Here is a 24,753-nt window from a genome sequence, read left to right on the forward strand (position 1 = left end):
TCCCACAGAGCAGCTGCCCAGGGCCTGGGCATTATGTTAACTAGCCAGCAATCTTTCTAATGCTGAAGATCCTAGACAAGGCAGGAGGTGGGGTGAGGGATCAACTTAAGAGATTCTTCTTCTCTAAAAATGGCCTTTAATTTCAAAGTAGAACTAAGAGGCCACAATGGCTTTTGGTGACCCATCCAGATGTTTAGAGTTATTTCTACAATGAAAACCATCAGAAAGACACTGAAGATTATATTAGAATATTTGAATAACTTTGTTATAGTCCTAGCTTTTGCTGGTTTGCTTTTGGAAGCCTATTTCAGAATTAATACTTTATTAAAAAAAAAAAAAACGGAAAAGAAAGACAGCCTACCACCACTCACAGAGGAGTGCTATTCACATTTTAGTGTTATCAAAACAGGATTATGCTAATTTTTCATTCTTAGTTCCCAAAATGTTATTTTTAATGGCCTTAATCTCTTCCGTATAAGAAAATGCCACAATTCATGAGCAATACATTATTGAACATTTGGCTGTTTCCAAATGTTGCCCCCCCAAAATTCTAAAGTCAACATCCCTATGCATGCATTTCATCTTAATGTGTTTGTGTTTTTATTAAGGGAAAATTCATTCAAGAAAAATCATTGAATAAAACATTATGAACTTGGTTAACCCTCAAAATTTGGAATGCCAAATTGTGCTCCAGAGGGGCACACCCTGCCCTGACCAGTGTATGTAATTGCCCATCACAAGCCCGATTACCCACCTAAAGATGACCTCTAAAAGGTTTTTGTGACCTTCATTTTTGAAGTAGCCACTTCTTTGTAATTTAAAATAGCAGAAGATACAGGAAAGAAACACTTTTTTTTTTCTTTTTTAGAGACAAGATCTCATTCTGTCGCCCAGGCTGAAGTGCAGTGAAACGATCATAGCTCACTGCAAACTTGGACTTTTGGGCTTAAGCGATTCTCCCACCTCAGCCTCCCAGGCACACACCACCATGCTAGCTGAATTTTTATATTTGTTTTTTATAGAGATGGAATCTCACTATGCTGTTCAGGCAGGTTCTCAAACTCCTGGCCTCAAGTGATTCTTCCACCTTGCCCTCCCAAAGTGTTGAGATTACAGACACAAGCCACCATGCCTAGCCGCATCACATTTTTGAGAAAAAGAAATACTGATTCACTTTCACTTTGCCTACTAGGAGTATAAGAATAGATTAGTTTAAATAAGATTGGACTTGTTTGTTAATTTCTTTTATAATTCTCTAATCTTTTCTCAGACATCCAGCAGCAAATTTCCATCTCAATCCCAGACCTCCATTTCTGTGGGCATTTTGCTGCTTTAAAGTTTGTTGTATTTTAATTTATGGCTCCTTAAAGAATAAAGTACACAATGACTTCACAATTAGGTGCTATTATTATTATGTCACATTTACCTATCAGGTTATCAATATATGATTAAAGTTAGAGGATTTGGATATCATCTTGATGTGTATCTTTAATTTTGCACATAGAATTTCAATTTAAAAATAAAAACAAAGATACCAGGTTCCAATTTATCTTTATTTTTAAAGACAGCTATTTTCACCTTTCACTAGGAAAGTAACAATAAAATGTTAATCATCTGGATATATTGGATACTTGAGATCTCACCTAAATTCCTACATTCTCATTGTTACATCACAAAGATCCACACTTTTTTTTTTTTTTTTTTTTTTGAGATGAAGTCTTGCTGTGGACGCTCAGGCTGGAGTGCAATGGCACCATCTTGGCTCACTGCAACCTCTGCCTCCCGGGTTCAAGCAGTTCTCCTGCCTCAGCGTCCCAAGAAGCTGGGATTACAGGCGCCCGCCACCACACTCAGCTAATTTTTGTATTTTTAGTAGAGATGGGTTTCACCATATTGGCCAGGGTGGTCTTGATCTCCTGACCTCAAGTGATCCCTCCACCTCAGCCTCCCAGAGTGCTGGGATTACAGGCATGAGCCACCATGCCCAGCCAATCCATATTATATGTGTTTCTTTTGCCCACGGAAGCCAGACTGATCTTTTACACATTTTTGACACAAACATGACAGCACTTCTTACACACGCATCCCCTCCATACCCTCATGGCTTCCTTAAATCAAATTCCTCCATCATTTTCCCATTGTGTTTAGGTTAAAAATGAAAAGTTGCAGCATTATTTAGTCTTGGTCCCTTTGGTCCACCGTGCTAATCTCTCCAGTTTCATTCCTCTGCCACAGTCCCTGTGTTCCAGCCCTGATTCTGCCCCACTTTTGACTAAGGCAGATCTACCCCAACCTTAAGGCTTACATCTTTATTTTAAAGAATTTAAATAAACTACACATTTGTTTAACTATCTGATTACTATTTGCCTTCTCATTTGGCTAAAGCTCCATCAAGGAATCTGATTTCACTCCCTTTTGTAACTCCGACACTTGGCTCATAAAGTCATACAAAAAGTCAATCCATCAGCAAATCTTGTTGCTTGCACCTTCAACATAGATTCGACTCGGAGTGGGTCTCGTTATCTCCACTGCCACCACCTCCGTGGTCCCTTTCCCCCACACTGTCGCATGACCTCCTCGCTGGTTCCCCTGCTTCCTCCTTGGTCTCCACATGGTCTACTCCTGGTGCCACAGGCAGGGTGATCCTTTTCAAATTTTGGCCAGATGATGTCACTCCTCTGCACAAACTTTTTTGTGGCTTTCCCTCTTCCAAGGAAGCTGCAGTCCTTCCAGTGGCCTTTAGCCTGGCCCTGTAAATCCTGTTCCCCACCAGCTCTTGGTCCTCCTCTGCGCCTCTCCCAACTTGTTCTGCTTCAGCCTCACAGCTCTCCTTGCTGCTCCATGAACACACCAGGCATGCAGCCACCTCGGGGGATTGGTACCCCTACATCACCTCCCTGCAGGGCTTGACTGCTCACCTCCCAAAGACCCACCGAGGTCTTTGCTCTAACATAGGCTCATCTTGAAGGCAACCATTTACCATTCAGCCATGTCCTCACTCTGGCACTCCCAGTTATTCTTGCTGGCTTTATTTTCTTCAAAGCAATTCATCACCCTCTGACATCCTGTATCTTACTCACTTTATTAATTATTTATTGCTGTGCCCTCTCTATAATGTAAGCTCTATGAGGGGAGGAATGTCCGTTGTTTCCAGTTGTACTGCCAGAATCTACAATAATATCTGAATATGATAATGCTCAATAAATATTTGTTGAATGACAGACTGAATGAATAATAAAATGTATAGTACATGATGGAGGGATTGATGGATGGATAGATAACGTGAGCCATGAGCTCTTTTAGAATGTAGCTGGAAACAGTCAAGGAGTGTTGGAACAAAGTAATGAAGTTTGACTGAATCTGGAACAGACAGAAGCTTTGCCCTCAACTAACCATATGTGTGGCCATGAGGAAGTCACTTCACTTTTCTATGAGTCAGTCTCTTTACCCGTTAACTGAGATAACCTCTCTTCTCTACTTCCAGAGTGGTATTTCTAGAGATAAGATGAAGAAAGGGAATTGCAAGGGCTGTACAAAGCTAAGGTTCTCTGTCAATGTGTTGTACTCTGTCCACCCCAAGTACAATAGAGTTGTTCCCCAAAGTAACAGTCTTATGTAATAATTTTCAGTGTAGCCTAGACTTTGATGAGTTCAGAAATTCTGATTTGTGGCTGATCTAGGAGAAAAGAATGTGGAACTTTACTCAATCACAATGTAATAATAGTAAAAAATATATCTTTGCTATCTATTAAGTTGGCACACTAGCACTGAACATCTTTGAAGAGATCAATGATTATTGCCAAGTGATAATATTGAATTCATTCAATGATTCAGCAAAAAATCTACAATGGTAATCTTCTCCCTTTTGATGTGGTTTTATTTACTTTACATATGGTAGTTTACACTGAGAATGCTTTCATTTACAAAACCAGAATTGAAAGCTAGGTGCCAAATGTCATCATTCTTATTAAATATTTTAGGAAATTTTTGAACATATAATTAAAAAGAAAATTAAAATGCTGAAAAATAACAGACAGAATTACTTCTACTTGTAGCTAATTTAATTGTGAATTACCAAGGAACCCAAAGTAACTAGCAAAAATTACTAAAATTAATAGGCTTCAAATGATGATGAAAAAATAAAATAAAACTACACAAAATTCTTCACTGTACTAGCAATAATTGGCCAGAAATTTTATAAAAACCTCATTCAAAATACATGTAAAATTATATTTAAAAGAAACTACAAAAAAGATTCACAAAAATGATACAAGACCCAATTAAAGAAAATTATATTGCATTGAGTACAGAAAACAAGTCATGAACAAAAGGAGAAAATACCAAATTCCTAAATGAGAAGACTTGCATAAGAATGTGCCTGCTCCAAAAATTGTTGATTTTCATTAATCACAAATTCAATACTTACAAATTTGCCTGTTTGCAAAAATTTATTTGTAACCCTAAAATTAACACTCACAGTGCTTTTGCACTATTTGCATACATGAGCAGACTGGCAAAACATTTTGAGTTGCCTGATGCACATGTTCCCAGCTGAGGTCAAACCAGAGAGTGCTCTGTGTTACTGCTTCAGCCGTCATACTATAAGCAAGAGTCCTTTTCATGTCTATTTTGTGTCATGGTTTTTGCATAACTGTGCTTTTTATTGGTGATTTCACTTTTGCAAATGGCCCCAAAGCATGGTACTGAATTGCTGTCTAGTGTCCCTAAGCACAGCAGGGCTATAATGTGCCTTGATGAAAAACAACACGTGTTAAATAAGCTTCATTCAGGTATGATTTATATTGCTGTTGACCATGAGTTTAATGCTAATTAATCAACAATATATATTTAAAAAGTGTCTCTACATTGAAACACATAAGACAATATTGTGCATTGATTGGTTGACAAAAATATTGTGGCCATAAGTTTGCAGGAACCTAACCTAACCCTGTATTTCCTCTGGGAGCAATGGGTTCAGTATTTCCTAATTCAGTGTTCATGGTGGCCTTATAGAGCATAACTACTGTGAATAATGAAAATCTACTGTACTTAAGTTAAATGCGTTTCCAGATAGAATCACAATGTTTTCTAAATAGGATAAAATAATTTTGAAGGTATGTTGGAAGAATAGTTGTGCAAGAATAGTAAAATTGTGAAACTGAAGAATAATGAGAAGGGATGTTAAGAATATCTGTGGAAGAATATCTGTTAATATCCTTCAACAGATATTAACACTTACTATAAAACTACTATGACTAAATAATGTAGTATAAAAAAGAAATGAACATGTAGGTTTAAGGATGAGAATACAAAATGTAATAATTGATCCAAGCATATATGGGAACCTAATATGTGATAAAGGTGATATTTCAATTCATATAAAAATAATGCCTAATTGACTATCCATCTGGAAGGAAAATTGGCCCTTACTTTGCCCTACATACTAAAATAAATTCAAAATTAATTGAAATTTAAATATAAAAATAATTTAAAATAAATATTAGAAAACAGAAAATCTGCTTGGAGGAAACCTTCCTAACAAAGACACAAAAACAAAAAGTCATGAAGGAATAGACAGATATCTATGATAGCATGCAATTTTAAACATTTTGCTATGGTAAATGATATTATAAACAAAATAAAAAATAAGCCCTAGACTTAGAAAAATGTTTTCATTAATAAGACAAATGATGCTATACAAAAGCTCCCTGAAAATTGATAAGAAAAACTTGATGTGAGGTCAGAAGTGTTGGCTTCTGTGAAGAATTCAAAATAGGGACCTCCCTGGACATCAGGGTGAAAGAGTGAATAGTTTCTCATGCTGGAGAAATGCTCTCCAGTGTAGTGGTCTTATCTTGCAAGGATTCAGTTTTGCGTCAAGGAGTGTCTTTGACAATGGAAGGAACTGTAATCTCCCAGCTCAGTGCCAAAAGCGTGGGCATGTTTGAAATTTTTTATAATTCCATTAAACCTATCCAGATTATCAACAGCATCATAGAAAGGATGAAGCCAGGGAAATTTCCCCATGGCAGAACAGAAATTTATTTTGCATTTCTTCTCTATGTATGTGAAGGGTAACAAAGTTCTGTATGAGATGTATTATCAGGTATTCAGTACACATCGTGCTGTGACATGAGGTGGTCTCTGTTGACCAAGGACTTGACAAAGGCCGGTCAATTTACCATCCACTCTGCTCCTCAGAAGGGCATGTTGACTCCAAGTCCTGTGGACTTCACAGATTACACCTGCAACCTTAAATAACATCAGAGAGAGAGTCTTGCTTCCAGATTTCTTATCCGAGGACATCTCAACTCAATGAACTGTGCCATTGTGCAGCTGCTAACAGGAGAGCTGGTGGTAGAAAGGTGTGGAGCTATAGCTGGTTCATGTGGATACCTGTGAGTGTACAAAAAGCTACGTCCACAATGCCACAGAGATTCTGAATATTCAGATGGCCCATGGGGACATTTGTAGGGGCCTCTCTGTCCCTATATACATGGTCTTCTCCAGGCTATTTACCTGCCCTATGTTGAAGACCACCAATTTCAAAGTGGAATTTGAGGCCACCATTGACATGCATCTTCATGCTGTCCACCTGGTCACAGAGAACTTCCCCATTGCAGCTCTGCAGGATTCAGCCCAGAAGGAGGGAAGCACAAAAAACAGGAGTGGCCTTGTGGATATTACGCTGGTTATCATTTATGGGGAAGCGAAGCCAGCAGTATAGACTTGTTTTTGTGGTTATTCTATATCACAAATGAAATGGACTCCTTAAATTACAATTATTTTTTCCCCTCATTTCCTCAAGGCTTCTACTTCCAACAGGCACCTCTAATCAAATCTTTTCTTTGAAATTCAACCGGATTTCTTAATGCTATTTGCAAGATCATGTCACAGAAAATATTTCCTATGATGTACCTGTTCTTGTACCAAAAAAAGGCACAGAAAACCTGTTGTGACAGCCATCTGAGCTGTGCTGGAACATAAGATCATGGGGACAAAAGGAAACCTCTCCCTGACTCACTAACAATGAAGGTAGCTGAGCACCCCCCACAGCAAAGGGTCTGTGGCCAGGTGGCATTGCTTATGAAATTTGTAAATACCTTTCAAGGAAGAATGTAAAGTGGCATTTTCCCCACTCTATTTCTGTAGTGCTTTTTATAACATTTTTCACTATAACTTCAAAATTTTTAGGGAACTGAGAAAAAAGCATCCCTTGTTCCTTTAGGAGTAAGGGTGCTGGAGTGTTTCTGAACTCTCAAGAACTGTCATAAGAACTCATGCTGCCATATTCTGGGAATATATTTAAATGCAAAGTTATGTAAGGGGAAAAAATGTATGTTTGCTTCTTTTGTTATTGGGAGAGTTCTGAATGGCAGGAGCCCTGTGCCCAGGGTGGGTTGGTGAAGGCCCCTCTCCCCAGGGTGGTGCCAGGAAAATGTCCTTGATTGATGAACTTGGCCTGCCCCTCACCCCCTGAGGGACCTGTTTTGAGCCAGGGTTTTTTTTGTTGTTTGTTTTTTGTATTTTTTTTTTGAGACGGAGTTTCACTCTTGTTACCCAGGCTGGAGTGCAATGGCGCGATCTCGGCTCACCGCAACCTCCGCCTTCCAGGTTCAGGCAATTCTTCTGCCTCAACCTCCTGAGTAGCTGGGATTACAGGCACGTGCCACCGTGCCCAGCTGATGTTTTGTATTAGTAGAGACAGGGTTTCACCATGTTGACCAGGATGGTCTCGATCTCTTGACCTCGTGATCCACCCGCCTCGGCCTCCCAAAGTGCTGGGATTACAGGCTTGAGCCACCGCGCCTGGCATGAGCCAGGGTTTTTTGACCTTAAGTCAGTGTTTCCTCAGTCCCCCTTTGTGGTTCAAAGTCAATGGTGAGTCTGTTGCAATACATTTCTTCCTTCAGACCCTATCATTGTTTTGTTGGCCCACAATTAACGGGATCTCAAAAATAAGCTATGCGACCAGGTGCAGTGGCTCATGCCCATAATCCCAGCACTTTGGGAGGCAGAGGTGGGAGAATCACTTGACCCCAGGAGTTTGAGACCAGCCTGGACAACATGGGGAGATCTTGTCTCTACAGAAAAAGCCCTAAAAATTAGCTGGGCATGGTGGTGCATGCCCGTGGTTCCCGCTATTCAGGTGGCTGAGATGGAAGGATCGCTTAAGCCCGGTAGGTCGAGGCTACAGTGAACCATGACTGCACTGCTGCACTCACTCCAGCCTGGGTGACAGAGTAAGACCCTCTCTCAAAAATAATAAATAAATAAATAAGCCGTGCTACTTTGCACACTAATTGCCCTTCCTTCTTAGTCATAGTTCTGGACAGGCCGGGGCAAGGCAGGCTCAGGCTAAAGGCCTTCCAGGCTGTTCTTCCATTGTCCTGTAGCAGCATTTGGTGATCTGTAATACTCATTATGTTACATGCCTTCAATGTTGAGGGTAAACAAACATGATTTAGGCATCGCTTTATCTTAGGCCTTCACCAGTGAAATTGTTAAAACTTATCTGAGTCATTTGAAAGTTGCTTCTCAGATAATACATTTCTGGTTTATAAATATTTTATGCTCACATGACATTAATAACTATTGGTCTTTGAGAGCCCATACTGTTTAAAACAATAAAAACTCAAGAAGAAAAAGAAAATGGGGAAGAAGACGTGACTGAAGAAAAAAATATACAAAATATATAAATAGACAATCACAGAAGAATAATTCCATATGGCCCTTAGACACCCAAAAAGATGCTCAACCTCACTAGTGGTTAGAAAAAAGACAAATAGGCCAGACTCATGCCTGTGATCCCAGAACTTTGGGAGGCTAAAAGTTCTGCCTCCCAAAGTTCATAGCCTCCCAAAGTTCAGGAGGATCACTTGAGGCCAGGAATTTGATACCAGCCTGGGGAACATAGGGAGATCCCATCTCTACAAATAATTTTAAAATTAGCTGGATGTGGTGGTGTAGACCTGTGGCCTCAGCTACTTGGGAGGCTGAGGTAGGAGGATTGCTTGAGTCCAGGGGGACAATGCTGCAGTGAGCTGTGACAATACTACTGTACTCCAGCCTGGGTGACAGAGCAAGACCCGGTCTCAAAGAGAAAAAAAGAAAAAAGATAAATGTAACAATGACATATCATCATTTTACCTATTGAAAAGACAAAGACTAAAATGAATGGCAACATGGTTTGCTGGTGAGGAGGGAAGAACATAGGTGCTCTTGAAATTTGGTAGAAGTACAAATGGCTACAGACTTTTCAGAAAATACACTGAAAAATATTTATTCAATGAATTTATTGAATACTGTTCTAACCACTTGGGCTACATCAATGAACAAAAAGAGACAAGAATTTCTGCTCTCTTGGAGCTTTTATCCTCATGACTACTAAATATAAATAGTACATAAGGGAATTATATCATACATTAAAATATTTAAGTATTAAAGTTAAAAAAAGAGGCAGATAAAAAAGATAAAGACTTAGAGGGAGAGTTCGTAGCAAATTTAAATATGGTAGTTCTAGTGGGCCTCAGTGAGAGGTGACATTTGATCAAAGTTTTGAAGGAAGTGAGGGAGGAAGTCATGTGGGTATCTGAGGAAAGCGCAATGAGGAGACAGCCAGTACCACGTGGGAGCGCGCTTAGTATCAGGTTGTTACAAAAGTAATTGCAGTTTTTGCCGTTAATTTTAATGAATCCAAAGAACAGTGGCGGGGCTAGCATGGCTGAGCAGGATGAGGGAGGAGAATAATAAGAGAATAAATAAGGCCAGGTGCAGTGGCTACGCCTGTAATCCCGGCACTTCAGGAGGCCGAATCACATGAGGTGGGCGAATCACATGAGGCCAAGAGTTGGAGACCAGCATGGCCAACATGGTAAAACCTTGTCTCTGCTAAAAATACAAAAATTAGCGAGGAGCGGTGGCACATACCAGTAATCACAGCTACTTGGGAGGCTGAGGCAGGAGAATCACTTGAACCTGAGAGGTGGAGGTTGCCGTAAGCCAAGACAGAACCACTGCACTCCAGCCTGGGTGACAGAGAGAAAATATGAGCCAAAAAAAAAAAAAAAAAAAAAAAAAAAGTGGTGGTGGTGCTATAGTAAGTAGAAGAATAAAATTGTCATCAACTGAGATGGGGAGGCTACAGGTGGAGAAGGTTTTTGGGGGAAGATCAGGAGTCCAGTTTGGGACACATTAAGATTGAGAAGTCTCTGAGATGTCCATGGGGAGATGTTGAGCAGGCAGTTGACTATTCATATCCGGAACTTGGGAAAAAAAGATCTGCACTGGAGATACAAATTTGGGGGTTGTTGGCATGTATATGGTTTTTAAAGCCATGAGGAGATCACCAGAGAGTATAAATAGAGAAAGAAGAGGATCAAGGACTGAGCCCTGTGACACTCCATTTTACAAAGTTGCAGAGAATAAGAAAAACCATAAAGGGAGACTGAGAAAGAGTGAAGAATAGAGAGGGAAGAAAACCAAGGAAGTGAGGAATCCTGGAAGACAGGTGAAGAAAGTGTTCAAGAATGAGGGCATGGTGTTCTACTGTCAAATGCTGCTGCCAGTTTAAATAAGAATTACCTTTTACCCTTCAAAATCAATGAATCCAGGAGCTGGATTAATTAAAAAAAAATAGGTAGACCACTAGCTAGACTAATGAAGAAAAAAGAATCAAATAGACACAATAAAAAATGAGAAAGGGGCTAGACTACCGACCACACAGAAATACAAACTACCGTCAGAGAATACAATAAACACCTCTACACCAATAAACTAGAAAAGCTAGAAAAAATAGAAAAATCACTGGATACATACACCCTTCCCAAGACTAAACCAGGAAGACTCGAATCCCTGAATAGACCAATAATGACTTCTGAAATTAAGGTAGTAATTAATAGTCTACCAACCTCAAAAAAAAAAAAACAAAAAACCCAGGAGCAGATGGATTCACAGGCGAATTCTAACAGAGATACAAAGAGATCCAATAGTTTCTACCATTTCTTCTGAAACTATTTCAAACTATTGAGAAGCAAGGACTTCTCCCTAACTCATTTTATGAAGCCAGCATCGTCGTGATACCAAAACCTGGCAGACATACACACACACACACACACACACACACACACACGCACGAACTTCAGGTCAATATCCCTGATGAACATCGATGCAAAAATCCTCAATAAAATACTGGCAAAATGAATCCAGCAGCACATCAAAAAGCTTATCCACCACAATCAAGTTGGCTTCATCCCTGGGATGCAAAGCTGGTAAACATACACAAATCAATAAACGTAATCCGTCACATAAACAGAACCGCTGACAAAACCACATAATCATCTCAACAGATGCAGAAAAGTCCTCGATAAAATTCAACATTCCTTCATGTTAAAAACTCTCAATGAACTAGGTATTGATGGAACATATCTCAAAATAATAAGAGCTATTTATGACAAAACCATAGCCAATATCATACTGAATGGGCAAAGGCTGGAAGCATTCCCTTTGAAAACTGGCACAAGACAAGGATGCCCTCTCTCACCACTCCTATTCAACCTAGTGTTAGAAGTTCTGGCCAGGACAATCAGGCAAGAGAAAGAAATAAAGGGTATTCAAATAGGAAGAGAGGGAGTCAAATTGTCTCTGTTTACAGAGGACATGATTCTATGTTTAGAAAACTCCATTATCTCTGCCCAAAAACTCCTTAAGGTGATAAGCAACCTCAGCAAAGTCTCAGGATACAAAATCAATGTGCAAAAATCACAAGTATTCCTATATGCCAACAATAGACATGCAGAGAGCCAAATCATGAGTGAACTCCCATTCACAATTGCTACAAAGAGAATAAAATACCTAGGAATACAGTTAACAAGGGATATAAAGGACCTCTTCAAGGAGAACTACAAACCACTGCTCAAGGAAGTAAGAGACACAAATGGAAAAACATTCCATGCTCATGAATGGGAAGAATCAATATAGTGAAAATAGCCATACTGCCCAAGGTAATTTATAGACTCAATGCTATTTGCATTAAGCTACCATTGACATTCTTCACAGAATTAGAAAAAACTACTTTAAATTGCATATGGAACCAGAAAGAGCCTGTAGGGCAGGGTCAATCCTAAGCAAAAAGAACAAAGCTGGAGGCATCATGCTATCTGACTTTAAACTGTACTACAAGGCTGCAGTAACCAAAACAACACGGTACTGGTACCAAAACAGACATATAAACCAATGGAACAGACTAGAGACCTCAGAAATAACGCCACACATCTACAACCATCTCATCTTCAACAAATGAGCAAAAATAAGCAATGGAGAAAGAATCCCTTATTTAATAAATGGTGCTGGGAGAACTGGCTAGCCATATGTAAAAAATGGAAACTGGATCCCTTCCTTACATCTTATACAAAAATTAACTCAAGATGAATTAAAGACTTAAATGTAAAACCCCAAACCATAAAAGCCCTGGAAGAAAACCTAGGCAATACCATTCAGGACATAGGCGTGGGCAAAGACTTCATAACAAAAATGTCAAAAGCAATTGCAACCAAAGCCAAAATTAACAAATGGGATCTAATTAAACTAAATAGCTTCTGCACAGCAAAAGAAACTATCATCAGAGTGAGCAGGAAACCTACAGAATGGGAGACAAATTTTGCAATCTACCCATCTGACAAAGGTCTAATATCCAGAATCTATGAGGAACTTAAACAAATTTACAAGAAAAAAAAAACCCCATCAAAAAGTGAACAGAATATGAGCAGACACTTCCCAAAAGAAGACATTTATGTGGCCAACAAACATATGAAAAAAAGCTCAACATCACTGATCATTAGGGAAATGCAAATCAAAACCACAATGAGATACCATCTCATGCCAGTCAGAACGGCGATTACTAAAAAATCAAGAAACAATAGATGCTGGTGAGGCTGTGGAGAAACAGGACACTTTTACACCGTTGGTGGGAATGTAAATTAGTTCAACCATTGTGGAAGACAGTGTGACAATTCCTCAAGGATCTAGAACCAGAAATACCATTTGACTCAGCAATCCCATGACTGAATATATACCCAAAGGAATATAAATCATTCTACTATAAAGACACATACACGTATGTTTATTGCAGCACTATTCACAATAGCAAAGACACAGAACCAACCCAAATGCTCATCAACGATAGACTGGAAAAAGAAAATGTGGTACATATACACCATGGAATACAATGAAGCTATAAAAAGGAATGAGATCATGTCCTTTGCAGGGACATGGATAAAGCTGGAAGTTGTCATCTTCAGCAAACTAGCATAGGAACAGAAAACCAAACACCACATGTTCTCGCTCATAAGTGGGAGTTGAACAATGAGAACACATGGACACAGAGAGGAGAACAACACACACTGGGGCGAGTTGGGAGTTGGGAGGCAAGGGGAGGGAGACCATTAGGACAAATACTTAATGCACGTGGGGCTTAAAACCTAGATGATGGGTTGATAGGTGCAGCAAACCACCATGACTCATGTATACCTATGTAACAAACCTGCACATTCTGCACTTGCATCCTGGAACTTAAAGTAAAATGAAAAAAAAAAAAAAAAAGAATTGACTTTTGAATTAGCAAGGAGATCATTAATGATCTCCAAAGGAGCATCACAGAACAGTGGTAGTAGAAAAAGTCAGACCAGAGGCAGAGAGAAAGGGGAGCTGAGGAACTGAAGATACCAAATAAGAAAATTCCAGGATTTTTCACTGTGGTGGGAGCAAAGAGAATATGTAGGTGATAGGACCACCGAGGATAACAGAGTATGTTGTCATGACAGCCAAAGTAACAGCACAGCTGTTTTTGTATAAATTTATAAAGCACAGGTGTAATTTTGTTACATGGCTATATTGTTGAGTGGTAAAGTTAAGGCTTTTAAGGTATTCATCACCTTAATAACATACATTGTACCCATTAAGTAATTTATCGTCATCTACCCTTTTTCCATCCCCTCACCCTTCTGAGTCTCCATTGTCTCTAATTCCACACTCTATGTCCATGTGTACATATTATTTCGCTCCTACTTATGAGTGACAATGTGTGGTATTTGACTTTCTGAGTCTGAGTTGTTTCACTTAATGGCCTCCAGTTCCATCTGTGTTGATGCAAAATATATTATTTCATTCTTTTTTATTGCTGAACAGTATTCCTTTGTGTGTATATACCACATTTTTGTTATCCAGTCATCTAGGAAAGTAATAGCATGTTTGAGGAAATGAGTTCATAGAAAAATTGATGATCTGGAGCAAGAGGGGAGAATTATTGGAGCAATGGCATTCAGCAAAGAAGGGGTGGGATACACACGTGGAGGGATTGACTTTAGAAGAGTGTACCTACTAGATATTAAAATATACACAAGATTTGGCCCTTGGAGTGCAGGACAATAAGCCAGAAACAATCTAAGTGTCCCCTTGCAGAAAAGTGGTGGAATATGTATGATTATGAACATTCTGCAGAACATAATGAATCCACTTAAAGGAACAAGTTTTAGCTGCTATCCACTATACTAGAAGGAATTCACCACCCTGCATCAGAGAAGAAAGCAAGTAGCAGAATAATGCGTGTGGAATGATTTCCTTGTTTTTTAAAAAATAAATTTAAAAGGCATATTGATGCTTGTAAATATCTGAGTACAGAACATGGTGTGTGTATGATATGATTTGGTGAAGTCCTCACTCAAATCTCATCTTGAATTGTAGCTCTCCATGTGTTGTGGGAGGGACCCAGTGGGAGGTAACTGAATGATGGGAGGTAACTGAATGATGGGGGCAGGTTTCTCCCATGCTGTTCTCATGACAGTAAGTCTTATGGGATCTGATGGTTTTATAAAGGGCAATTCCCCTGCACACACTCTCTTGCCTGCTGCCATGTAAGATATGCTTTTGCTCCTCTGCTGCCTTCTGCCATGATTGTGAGGCCTCCCCAGCCATGTGGAACTGTGAGTACATTAAATCTCTTTTCTTTATAAATTACCCAGTCTTGGGTATTTCTTCATAGTAGTATGAAAATTGACTAACACAGTGTATAACCGACCATGCTGGCACTCTGATCTCAGACTTTCAGCCTTTAGAACTGTGAGAAAATCAATGCCAGTTGTTTATGCTGCCCAGTCTATTTGTTACAGCATCCTGAGCAACTGAAGACAGAGCAGAACAATATCAAGATATTAAAATGATCTCAGATGGGGTAGGAATAGAGTGTGTCATTCGGAAGGTTACAAAGAAATTATGGGTCACCCTATTTTTCTACCCCTAAATGGCCACCTCTGATGTAATTAAGTATTAATCAAATCTTTCCTTATGTTCTCATTGTGTCTTGTAGAAAGCATAATGTTATATTGAAAACAATCGTATATTTGTCTGTTCTTTAGATGTGAATTCTCTGAGATCAGGAGCTCTCTGCTTTCTTGTTGTTTTATATCTGCCATAACGAGATAAGATGTTTAAAAATCGTTTTTGAATCAAGGAATGAAACAAAATGGAATTGTATAAAATAGAATATACCTAACCTTAAACTAATCTGATACATTCTATGTTCTTTCAGATTTGATGTGATAAACACGTATCTGCACTTATTAACCCTAATGTCTGACCTGGATAAGATGACCTAGGGGATTTTCTGCCATCACTCTTGAATTTCTTTGCATTCTCATGTCTAAATTGTCAAAGAGAAGAAAAATGGAATTCCTATTTCTATTATTGGCTACTTGACTCTCTGTCAACTAAAACACACACACACACACACACACACACACACAGAGTAAAGTTGGCCTACTGTATTTATTGTGGGGGTGGGTGAGTAAAGCCTCAATGTCTGATTTACATTTTCTAAAAAGGCTTTCCTCAATTTCATACCTGATAATCAAAAGTTGCTACAACTTTCTTATAAAACTCTGTAATAGGGTCTCCATTCAGTACAAGAGTTCTAAAGGAACAGGGGCTGTAAGGCCAACTGGACCAATAGAAACAACAGCCACAGGTGCCTCCAAGTCTACACCTGTACCTGAAAGAATATCTCAGGGTCAACAAACTGAGGAGAGCAACCCACATACCCAGGTGAGTCCAAAACGGAAAGAAACTGCTGCTAAGGCACAAATAATCTGGATCATTTTGCAGTGAGGTTCAGTGAACCATTCCTTAGTTTGGGGAATTTTTTTTAGACAAGAGTCACACTCTGTTGCCCGGGCTGGAGTCCAGTGGCGAGATCTCTGCTCACTGAAACCTCCACCTCCCAGGTTCAAGTAATTCTCCTGCCTCAGCCTTCCGAGTAGCTGGGATTACAGGAGGCACCTGCCACCATGCCCAGCTAATTTTTGTGTTTTTAGTAGAGATGGAGTTTCATCATGTTGGCCAGTCTGATCTCAAACTCCTGACCTCGTGATTCACCCGCCTCAGCCTCCCAAAAGTGCTGGGATTACAGGTGTGAGCCACGGAATCTTTTTAAGATGTTCACATGACCAAGAAAAAAAATCTAAAACCTTATTTTTTTAAATAACGTTTTATCTCAAATCACAAAGTGCAACGTATTTATTACAGAAAATTTCAAAAAGTCAAAAGAGAACGAAGAACAAAATTTAAATTGCAAATAACCCATTATAACCCCACTGTCACTACTTTGGCATGCTTCTTTTCCTGTAAACATTTCAAAATTAGTTTAAACTATACTGTAAACTTTACTCATTATAAAGTTCTCTATAGTCATGACTGTTTTCCATTGTCATCATAATTCTTCAAAAAACATCTTAATGGTTATATAATTTTTATTTAAATAAGCATAACATGATTTAATTCCTCTGTTGATATTTGGATTATTTTTAATTTTTGCTACAATTTAAAACTTCACTATTAAAATTCTTATATATTATTCTTTGTACACAGATTCCAATTATTTCCTTAGGATACATTTCTACAATGAATCACAAGAATGAAAAGCACGAACCTTTTTTTTTTTTTTTAGACAGAGTTTTGCTCTTTTGCACAGGCTGAAGTGCAGCGGCGATCTCGGCTCACTGCAACCTCCATCTTCCGTTTTCAAGTGATTGTCCTGCCTCAGCCTCCTGAGTAGCTGGGATTACAGGCGCCCGCCACCACACCTGGCTAATTTTTGTTTTTGTCTTTTTTTTTTTTTTGAGACAGAGTCTTGCTCTTTCGCCAGGCTGGAGCGTAGTGGCACAGTCTCTGCTCACTGCAACTTCTGCCTCCCGGGTTCAAGCTATTCTTCCGCCTCAGCCTCCCAAGTAGCTGGGACTGCAGGTGCGTGCCAAACGCCCGGCTAATTTTTGTATTTTTAGTAGAGATGGGGTTTCACCATGTTGACCAGGTTGGTCTTGACCTTTTGTGATCTGCTTGCCTCAACCTCCCAAAGTGCTGAGATTACAGGCGTGAGCCACTGCACCCAGCCTAAAAATGTCATCAGTCTTTTTCTTTGTAATTTCTTACATAGTTTCATGCTGGGAAAAATTTCTTCATGAAGAAATCAAATCACTCTAGCTGTATTTTATTTTAACATAATTTGATTATCTTGACACATAGCTGTTAAATCTATTGGGTTTTTATTTTGATGCATAATAACAGGTAAGATAAGGGAGTCGCCTATTCTTTTTTACTTGAATAAATCTTTTCTTTTTTAATTTCTATGGTGGTTCCTGTAGTATATATCAAAAATTTTATCATTTCAGAATGTGTTTTACTGCTATCTATTAAGCTCAATTGCTTTTCATTTTATTTTTATATAAGAACAGCATTATTTGAATTATTCTAGCTTTCTGATACCTGTTAACATAAAACAAGTTTTCTCTTTTTATTTTATTTTGTTAACTACTTTACTGAGATACAATTCTCATGTAAAAAGCCATACATGCTCAGGTGTAGCGGCTCACACCTGTAATCCTAGCACTTTGGGAGGCCAAGGCGGGTAGATCAGTTGAGCTCAGGAGTTTGAGACCAGCCTGACCAATGTGGTGAAAACCCATTTCTACTAAAAATACAAAAACTTAGCCGGGCATGGTGGCACACCCCTGTAATCCCAGCTACTCTGGAAGCTGAGGCAGGAGAATCGCTTCAATCCAAGAGGCAGAGGCTGCAGTGAGCCTAAATCACACTGCTGGACTCCAGCCTGGGTGACAGAGTGAGTCCCTGTCTTAATAAATAAATACATAAATGCCATTTAATCAAGTTTTTTTTTTTTTTAAGAAAAGGAAAGCTGTATATATTTAATGTATACAACTTGATAAGTTTGGGGATAAATATACTTGTGTGAAACCATCATCATTAAGGCCATAAACATATCCTCAGCTCCTAATGTTTCCTCCCTTTATTATTATTATAATTAATTTGTATATGTGATGAGAACACTACAAGATCTAATCTCTGAGCAAATGTTAAGTATACAGTATACAGTGTTGTTAACTATAGGCACCACTGTTTAGTAGATCTCCAGAACTTTATCTTGCATAACTAAAACTTGATACCTATTAACTATTTTCTCCCTTTTTATTTTTATATTTTTACATATTAGCTATTATAACATAATTATTCTTTTTCTTAATTTTACTTTAAGTTCTGGGATACACGTGTTGAACATGCAGCTATACATGTGCCATTGTGGTTTGCTGCACCTATCAACCTGTCATCTAGGTTTCAAGCCCTGCATGCATTAACTATTTGTCCTAATGCTCTCCCTCCCCTTGCCCCTCACCCCCGACAGGCCCTGGTGTGTGATGTTCCCCTCCCTGTTCAGGCAAAGTTCAGCTTTGAGGGAACCATTTCTGAGATAGGTTGCATTCTGGCCTGATGCAGTGGCTCACACCTGTAATCCCAGCACTTTGGGAAGCCAAGGCAGACAGAGAACCTGAGGTCAGGAGTTCAAGACCAGCCTGGCTAACATAAAATCCCGTTTCTACTAAAAATACAAAAAAGTAGCTGAGTATGGTGGTGCATGCCTGTAATCCCAGCTATTCAGGAGGCTGAGGCAGGAGGATTGCTTGAACCTGGTAGGCAGAGGTTGCAATGAGCTGAGATAGTGCCATTGCACTCCAGCCTGGGCAACAAGAGTGAAACTCCATCTCAAAAAAAAAAAAAAGGTTGCATTCAACCCTGACAACTTTAAACTCCTCCAGTGTCCATACAAAGTCTCTGCCAAGACTTCTGATTGTAACTCACAGATAAGGCTTCCTTCTGCCCATAGGGCCTTAACTTGTCAACTCAATATCATAAGATCTTATGTTATTTAAAAAATAGGAGAACCAATGCATGCATGTGTAAGTAAAATGTTCAGAAATTTTAAAAGGGAAGAGATGAGAGAGGGAGGTGAAAGAAAGATTCTTACTTATAAGTGGGAGCTAAATGATGAGAACACATGTCACACAGAGGGAACAACACACACTAAGGCCTACTGGAGGGCAGAGGATGGAGGGTGGGAGGAGGGTGAGGATCAGGAAAAAATAACTAATGGATACTAAGCTTAATACCTGGATGATGAAATAATCTGTACAACAAACCCCCATGACACACATTTACTACCCATGTAACAAACCTGCACATCTTGCACATGTACCCCTGAACTCAAAATACAAGTTTTTTAAAAAAAGAAAAATAAGATGAAGGAACTTTAAAAATCCCAGTGAAGTTTTTTCATCAAAGGGATTATAAATGCTATCTTTCTTTGAGTATACATTCTGCAAATACTTTAGCATGTTTTCAATCAGCTGCTTATTTGCCCTCACATGTGTAACTCGACTTGTACACTTTCCAGCAATCATAATCAGTACAGTCTGAGCCTAAGAAAGGGCTTCAGAATGTGACCATCTGTAATAGTCATCAAAGAAAAACTAAAGTTCCCATATTGCAGTTGTTCTGGGTAGAAGTATGAGTGGAGGCGGGGCATGGTGGCTCACGCCTGTAATCCCAGCACTTTGGAAGCCCGAGGCAGGTGGATCACAAGGTTAGGAGTTTGGGACCAGCCTGGCCAACATAGTGAAAACACATCTCTACTAAAAATACAAAAATTAGCTGGATGTGATGGCAAGTGCCTGTAGTCCCAGCTACTCGGGAGGTTGAGGCGGGAGAATTGCTTGAACCTGGGAGGTGGAAGTTGCAGTGAGCTGAGATCATGCCATTGCACTCTAGCTTGGTGACAGAGTGAGACTCCGTCTCAAAAAAAAAAAAAAAAGTGTGAGTAGAGAGTAAGTCTTGTGACCACCCAGTGACAAGCGGTCTCTGCAGCCACCTGTGTGTGATGTTTTCTCAGGCCTGTCTGCATTTTACTCATGAACTCATGTAAACTGGGACACCTGGAAACACCCCTCATGGGACACCTGCTGAGACACAGGCACCATGCTAGAGTGTGCGACAGAGAGCTGAACCAATGTTTGGGGACAAATAAAGAGCTACTCTGTTTCCTGCTTCAAACAAAAGAGGAAGGAAAAACATATTCACAATGTAGGGGTTTTTTCCACTGTAACATCCATTTGTTCTGAGGGAAGCAATTTAAAAGTGGTTTTGCTGTTTTGGTTGTGCTCCTTTGTTTTACTTTTCTTATACTTCCCTCTCATCTCTTTTTTATTTTTAAAGTTGCTACGTCCTATCTTATGTATATAACCTATTTTATATTAAAAAAACATACTTCATACAAATAAGACACAAATCTGTTTGATGTATAAGAAATTAAGATATTATAGATAAATCTGAGCTCTCTTTCAACCATAATTCTCAACCCAGGTCCAGTCCGTAATTCCCCAGAGGTAACCTGTTTGAACTATATCTTTACAGATCTTTTTTAACGCATTTTCAAGTGTGCACCTGCCCAAAGGGGGCAAAGGATAGTGTCTATTAAACTTAAAACCCAAGAACCTTGCATAAGGAAGCATGTACAGCTATGTTTACTGCAGCACTGCTTTTAATTTTAAAAAATTGGGAACAGTGTATCCTTTCATTGAGAATGACTAAATAAACCATAATATCGATTCTGTAGATATACCACGGTAAGCCTATTTGCACTAACCTGAAATGCTTCTCAACTGCAAAAAATTTGTACCACATAATATTGGTGCAAGACATTCTTTTAAAGATTTTCTTCACATGAATCATATATATTAAATCACTGAATTATTTTGTTTGAGAATTTTAAGGTTTTTCATTGTTCTCCCTAAGTGTTCAAATACATAAATAAGTGTATAGCATATGTATACACCTTTCCTACTCTATCTCCACCATATGTAGAGAATGAATAGAGGTCGAAATGGCTTATGAGAGTACAGTCATTTTGCAAAGCCATGATATTCTGCAATTATTGTTTAAATTGTAATTATTTTTAAAAATAACATAAAGTTCACGATTCAAAGACTATACTCTGCATGTGGAAGCTATTTAAGTATTTGAATGAAGAGGCAACGGCACAGTTCACTCAAAGGGGCTGCAAAGGGCACACACCAACCAGAGAACATGACTAAGTCTGTACGTAGCTCAGTTTCTTCTTCCTGCTACTGCCCTTTTCCTCTTTCAGGCTGTTCCTGTGGAACAATGTTCCTAAAATGGCCAGCCCCTCTTCAGATCATTTGCAGGGATGGGAGAAGGCTGCAGATTGTAGCCACAGCTGTTTATAAATGAAGTGTAATGAAACCTAATCTTTTATGCAGACATGTGGGAGCCAAGGGCTGGAACATGGTGCCCCAGGAGCGTGGGCTGGACTGGGTCAGGTCAAATCTTGCCCTGGGGTTGCAGTTCAGGGAGCAGAGTGTGATGTAAGAGACAAGGTTCGGTGAGGAAATCCTAAGTGACAACCAAGTTGACCATTATTCACTCAAAAGACTTGGTGAATTTGAAAAGAAATGATGACTCTAGTGCACACCCATGTAACAAGCAAAGGAAAGACAAAAAAGTGAAAGTCAAAGGTAGAGGATAGAAGAGATTTTGTAGGCAAGAAAGTGACCCGACTGCTTCTTGTAGTTGCCTACGGGGAAGAAGACATTCAGGGTAGCAACTTAATTTCAGCAAAATCCTATTGTGACTTTGTTTTTAAAACCTAAAACTGTTTTAATTTCTTTTGTGAAATTAGATACGCAGGTGTACTTTGAGCATATAAACAATTTGAATCATCATACATGAATGTAAACTCAAACAGCAGCCACTTAATGAAATACACTGAATTTCTTTGAAAAACATCATTATCATGTTCTTATATCAGATTTTTAGGAATGTGGGTTAAATTCAAACCAAAAACTTATTTTCTTATTTATTCCTTCTCTAGACCATGGTCAGCACTAGGAATGAACTGTGGAGGACTCGTGAATCCATTAATGCTTTCCATAGGGAAAGAAGGTAGGAGCCACATGAGTATGTGCAAATACCGAAAGCAGAGAGAAATCCAAAGCATTTCCTTTGCTTTTATAGAAAAATTTTCTACAAAAATTTCACAATTTTTTTTAAATTTGAGAAAAACTTTTAAGCCAAGGAATCCTGTGATTCCAATATGAAAGTAAAAGAGAGCTTCAGCTCTGTTTGAGTAGTTAAGCATAACAAAAATCACCAGGCTAAGTAAGTTTTGACTTTTGATTGCCTGATTTTATTCCTTGGAATTTGGTTAAGCACTTTTAGTGAAGTACTGATTCTTTGTGTGTATCTTGTGTTATGTATGTGTGTTTTACCTACTTCTAAAGAAATCAGTGCTTGGTATCCAACAGCATCTAACTTTCTACTAGGTTTGTTAGGCTGAATGGAAACTGTCTATCATCTTATTGTGTCTCAAGGAACTCAACATTTCTTGAGCTCCTATCTCCTGCTGTTATTCCTTTGGAAGACAGAATTCCTGGCTCCCCAGTAAGAAGTTTCCCCTGAGGGAAAACCTTTGTTTTCAGGCACAATACTTAATATTCAGCAGACGACCCATAAACTAGCAATTCTATGCATATATGTATGATGAGATATGATTCCTAATCCAAATGTACAGAAGACATAAAATATTTTCTAAATTCTGTGATAACTCATGAAAAGGAGTTCAATAAACACTTTAAAAATATCCAAATAATTTAAATCTTAAAAGTAATTTTAATCTTTTTTGTGCAATAAAATAAATTAGATAACATTTTTAAAGTAGTAAAGCAATAGAAAGGCTATATTAAAATTGAAAATGTAGAAATAAAAAGCAAATTTTAAAATTTAGTTTTTAAAAACTTAATTCTTAAAATAATCATTTAAAATGAATCCTTTTAAACTAAGTACTGTCTTTGATATAATCTGTTTCTACCATTGGTATCCTATTATTTATCACCACAAAGTGTACCAAAGTGTAAGGCTGATCATTGAATGAAATGTAACATGAAGCTACATTGTTGTTCCTGTCTGCACCATCATTTTTATCAGTAATTTGGATGAAACTATACAGAGCATGATTCTCAAATGTGTGTATGACATGATACCAAAATCCCTAGGTAAGAAACTGAATTACAATCTTGGATCACTGAGATTTAATAGGCTGGGACACTGAGGCAGTTAGTAAAGATCAAATTTTAAGGGATTAAAGGAAAGTCCCACAATTTCAGGCCCATGTGCACAAGTAGCGTGAAAAAGACCTGTGATATATAAGGTGATCAATTGCAAGTTCAGTGATAGCCAATTATGTCACTGATTAATTAAAAAGCAACAGTCTCAGGCATATTAACAGAAAGAGTACTATTCAATTATTAGTTATCTATTATTAATTTACACTGTGTTAGGTAAATTTACTAGTTTGATTTCACACTGCTATGAAGAAATACCGGAGACTGGGTAATTAATAAAGCAAAGAGGTTTAATTGACTCACAGTTCCACATTGCTGGGGAGTCCAGGAAACTTACAATCATGGTAGAAGGCAAAGGAGAAGCAGGCACCTTCTTCACAGGGAGGCAGGACAGAGTGAGTGTAAGCAGGGGAAATGCCGGATGCTTATAAAACCATCAGGTCTCGTGAGACTCGCTCACTAGCATGAGAACAGCATGGGGGAACCACCCACATGATCCAATTACCTCCACCTGGTCCTGCCCTTGACTCATGGGGATTATGGGGATTGCAATTCAAGATGAAATTTAGGTGGGGACACAGCCAAACCTTGTCAGTAATGGTCAAATTAAGTAACATTTCACTGCTCTGGGCATGATTAGCTTGCCTAGGGAGTATTTGTATTCCATTTGAACACTTAGTATAGAGATTCAAGCTGTTTAGCCCCTACCAGAAAGCAGAAATACATATAAAGATATAAAAGTTTAGAAAGGCAGATTTCAGGTAGTTTAAAAGAAATTATTTCTTAGATAACCTGAACTGTTTGTTGTAAGTGGATGCTTGCCAGGAAAGTCCTGGGCTCCCAGTTGTTGAAAATATTGGCACCAGGTGAATTGTATTTACCAGAAACAACCCGTAAGCATCTCTTCTTTAAAAAGACACAGAAGAGGCCAGGTGAAGTGGCTCACGCCTGCAATCCCAGCATTTTGGGAGGTCGAGGCTGGTGGATCACAAGGTCAGGAGTTCAAGATCAGCCTGGCCAAGATGGTGAAACCCATCTCTACTAAAAATACAAAAAAATTAACTGGGTGTGGTGGCAGGTGCCTGTAATACCAGCTACTCTGGAGACTGAGACAGAGAATTGCTTGAACCCGGGAGGTGGAGGTTACAGTGAGCCGAGTTCATGCCACTTCACTCCAGCCTGGGTGACAGAGTGAGACACCATCACAAAAAAAAAAAAA

The 24,753-nt window shown here is 38.9% G+C and overlaps 1 protein-coding gene and 1 pseudogene across 1 annotated transcript in view; both read left to right on the forward strand.

The window, feature by feature from the left end:
• Positions 1-24,753, forward strand: part of DYTN (dystrotelin) — a 66,255-nt gene that overhangs the window by 23,494 nt on the left and 18,008 nt on the right. The window lies entirely within an intron of this gene.
• On the forward strand, positions 167-6,727 carry LOC116551541 (annotated as a pseudogene).

The sequence above is a fragment of the Sapajus apella genome, unplaced genomic scaffold, assembly GCF_009761245.1.
Source record: "Sapajus apella isolate SASKATOON/1434 unplaced genomic scaffold, GSC_monkey_1.0 scaffold10, whole genome shotgun sequence".
Taxonomy (NCBI): domain Eukaryota; kingdom Metazoa; phylum Chordata; class Mammalia; order Primates; family Cebidae; genus Sapajus; species Sapajus apella.